Source organism: Chrysochloris asiatica, unplaced genomic scaffold (genome assembly GCF_000296735.1).
Source record: "Chrysochloris asiatica unplaced genomic scaffold, ChrAsi1.0 scaffold00047, whole genome shotgun sequence".
Classification (NCBI taxonomy): Eukaryota; Metazoa; Chordata; class Mammalia; order Afrosoricida; family Chrysochloridae; genus Chrysochloris; species Chrysochloris asiatica.
Window position 1 is genome coordinate 14,563,816 of NW_006408565.1, and position 4,128 is coordinate 14,567,943.

Here is a 4,128-nt window from a genome sequence, read left to right on the forward strand (position 1 = left end):
TGTGACAATTGCAATTAGTCATGATGACATTTACTTACTATTGAATCATAAGAATCTTATCCCTATCTCTTTTCACCAGACTCATCTAGACAAGATGAAAACTACTCAGTGGGGATTCTATCTTTCCCCGCACATTCTTAAACTAAACTCCCTCTTGAAACCTTGTAAGCCCGTCACATTGTGCCTTTATTGCCCCCTCATTTAAAGTAGCCAGTGCCTAAGTTGTCCATCCCTATCTACCCTGTATAGCTCAGAATACAGATTGAATACGTATGTTGAGAGAATACATCCCTTGTGCCCACCTTTCCTGATTTTAAACCATTCAGTGTCCCTTGTTTTATTCGAGTAACTGCCTCTTGGTCTGTGTACAGGTTCCTCGTGAGCATGATTAAGTGTTCCAGAATACTCATTCTCCACAGCATTGTTCATAGCTTGTCATAATCCGCACAGTCGTAAGACTTTGCATAGTCAATAAAGCACAGTTTCTGATATTCTTGGTTTTCAGCCAAGATCATTTAACAATAATCTCTCTTGTTCCATGTCCTTATCTGAACCCAGCTTGAACCTTTGGCAGCTCCCTGTCAATGTACTGTTGTTGCAGCTGTTTTTGAACTTTTTAGAAAATTTTACTTGTATGTAATATGAATGATATTGTCTGGTGATTTCTGCATTCCGTTGGGTTCTGTCTCTTTGCAATGGGCACAAATGGGGATCTCTTCCCATCAGTTGGCCAAGTAGCTGTCTTCCAAATTTCTTGGCATAGATAAGTGAGTGCCTCAAGTGCTGCAGCACTTTATTGATTTCAGTTTGTATTCCATCAGTTCCTGGTACCTTGTTCTTTGCCAATGCCTTCAGTGCACCTTGGACTTCTTTCTTTTGTACCATTGGCTTTTGATCATATGGTACCTCTTGAAATGGGTGAACACTGAACATTTCTTTATGGTACAGTGACTCTGTGTATTCCTTCCATCTTCTTTTGATGTTTTTTGCATCATTTAATATTTTGCCCAAAGAATCCTTCAGTATTTCAACACGAGGCTTAAATTTTTCCCTCAGTTTTTTTCAGCTTGAGAAATGCTGGCCGTGTCCTTCCCTTTTGGTGTTCTATTTATTACAAGAGAGAAAACAGGGATAATGAAACCATCATCCCTGATATAGCACCTGATATGTTACAGGTTTGAAGTGAGACCCAGTGCACTTACTGTGTGGCGCATTAACTTTAACAAACGCTGATAGGCTTATACCTCAGCCAGGACCACCACAGCACGTTCTTCTTAATCCCTCACTGATCTGACCTTCCCTTTAGTGTTCATTATGTTCTGGTTAGGATGCCAGTGTGGCTGAGGAGACCCACCTGGACCTTCTGCAACCCCAAGGAGATGGCGAGGCGTAGTGGTGCACCTGTGCAAAGAATCAGGTTTCCTAGTCCTTTCTTTCGCCACTTAGTCTTTGGCTTTTGCCCTGTTATTTTACCCTCTTACCCTCCAATGGTTAGAAAATGATCATTCATTTTCAGGGTTCCAGAAGACTGTCTGGTCTCTAGTATGTGCTAAGTACAGTGGGTTCGCTCCCTTGCCCGCTAGGATTTCCCACTGAATTCCCGTCCCAGTATCGTTAATCCACAAATAGAAACCTTACATCTTTCAGGCTTAACCAGCGGATTCATATTTCTGCACTGAGCAGAAGAACCAGTCTGTGCCCAACTTCAGTTGTCTGACACACAATGAGAAAGGAAGAAAGATGTCAGCATGTGAGGTTTTTATTTTATTTTTTTATTTAGACACGGAATTCCTTCCTTTTCATATAACTTATCTAATTAAAATATTCATCTTGGTAGTTACCACAAAAAAGTAACATAGAAAATTGTATTTACATTTTGGGACCAAAATACAAATACAGAGCAGGGTGACTGATGCCTTGCTCTTTCCCTTCTGCTTCCCAGAAAGAAAAAGCCCCAAAGAAACTGTTCATTACACCAAGGATCACAAAGGGTTAATCTGCAATTGGTGATTTGGATGTATGTAGTGTGTGTAGCATAGGAAAAAAATTGCATACGTTCTCCCAAATGAGATGGGAAGTTCATCTGCATCCTGCATCTGCTCGGCAGCATCTCCCAGCCCCTCCTTCCTGCCTCCTCACTTCTCACCAGTCACAGCCCTGACTACACTAAGATCTGGCTCTATGCAAACAGTGGCAAACAACGGACCTCCAGGTGCCAGAGATGGGATGAATACGAGGGGCCTCACAAGTTTGTGGAAGAATTGCATTATCTTTCCATTACATTTTCCATCAACTTTTCGAAGCCCATTCATATATGTGTCTTTTCTTTCCTGCCTAACGTTTCCTAATTAAGGAAATTAAATTATACACAACCAAATCAAAATACGGAAAACTGGTTTCAATGAAAAAGACTTAAGACACACAGCTAAGGGACAAATTTAAGGAGGTAGGGGACCCTAGAGGAAGCTATTCTAGGCAACAGAAAGCCACACCTGACCCAAGCCTTCTTAGCGGATTTGGGGAGCAGGACAAGGGTGGAATGACAATACAAGCTATCAAGAGAAATAATGCTTTACATCCAATTAAAAACACAGCAGATGAAAACACAGCAATGTGTGTTCCACTGTGGCAGGCACTCTACAAAGTGAGGCGCACAGAACAGTGTGGAGCTTGGCGCCCCTCAAAAACACGCTGTTCTGGAAGTTTCAAGGTTAGTGTCTCTGAGACCTTCAGGATGCCTAAAAACTGGGGGGCCTGTACTCTTGGCTTTGAGAAAGCTCCGCAGACGGTCACACTAACTAGCCCAGCCTGTCTTTCAAATTTATAGCATTTACTTCAACCTAAGTCATAGCCAACCGGATCCCTCCTTGATCCATAACCACAGAGGGCATCAAGTCACCCTGCTTACCCTTCTCTCACTCCTGTGTCAACTGGAAAGCGAGTTTCTGTTCCAAAACCTACTGTCCTGGTGGTTTCTAACCACCCTGATGCAGCAGCTCAGACACGTGCCCTATGGTGGCCCATCCTTCCGAATTCTGCCTTAAACACCCAAAGGGGAGAGAGTGAGCTTCAGCTGTTTAAAAAGCATAGCAAACTGTTGTGCTCTTCCAAATCACATGATCTTACCTTTTTTGAAAAAGGCAAAAAAAACAAAAAACAACAACAAAAAAAAAACAATTTCCAATATAGCATTGCAACTTTTAAAACCATTCACTTCTGGCAGCAATTCACATGGAATGAGAGATTAAAGTGCTGGCTTTTAAAACTGGAAAGTCTTACTGGGGCCACAAGAAGCTCTGCCATGTGTCTCTGGGATTTTCCTCTCATACTAGTGGGGAGAAGGAAAGTTAAGGAAGGGGGAAACTCTAAAATTTTGAGGCAAAAACTAGAAATTGTAAAAATTCTGGGGTTCTGTGCAAATCAGTCTCCCACAGGTTCTGTGTCCTCCAGTGAGCCTCAAAAATAAAGGTAGGAACTGGCGAAAAGACTCGACCTTCACAAATAACCTCCTATCATAAATACTAGGTGATGATTAAGAAAGAGACGCACCTGCATAGGAACTCAAAGCAACACTGAGAAGAGGCCTCCGAGCGAGGAGTGGACGGTGACACCCTGCTCCCTAGGTACAAGCAGGCTCTGGGTGTGAGCAGCTCTCCCTCGGGACTCCCACCAGTGGGGGCTGATGTGGTAGGGGAATGGCTTTCACCAGGCTTTTGTCCTAAATTTAATATAGGACTCTGAAAGTAAAAGGCCAAGTGTGTGGTGGAGGATCAAAAAAAAAAAAAAAAAATACTGGGGGTAATATAAATACAATCTGGGGACAATATTTATTAATTAAAACTATGTCTTATACTTTACAAAGAGGCTAGTTAACAACAAAAGTATAATTGACCTTAAAATCCCTCAGTGAGACTGAGGTTTCACATCTTCTTCAGAATTCTGAAGTATTCTCCAGGCAGGGGGGCGGGGGCGCAGCTTCCACAGATGCAGCACCTGACATCTGCAGGATGCAAGACCACCGGGTTTTACAGAAAAAGACCCTGGTCTCCTTGAGAAGTTCCATCTTCAGCCCCCACTGCCCTTGATTCCTCCAACACCCAAATTCTGTCTGCCAGGCAAGTCCTCAGT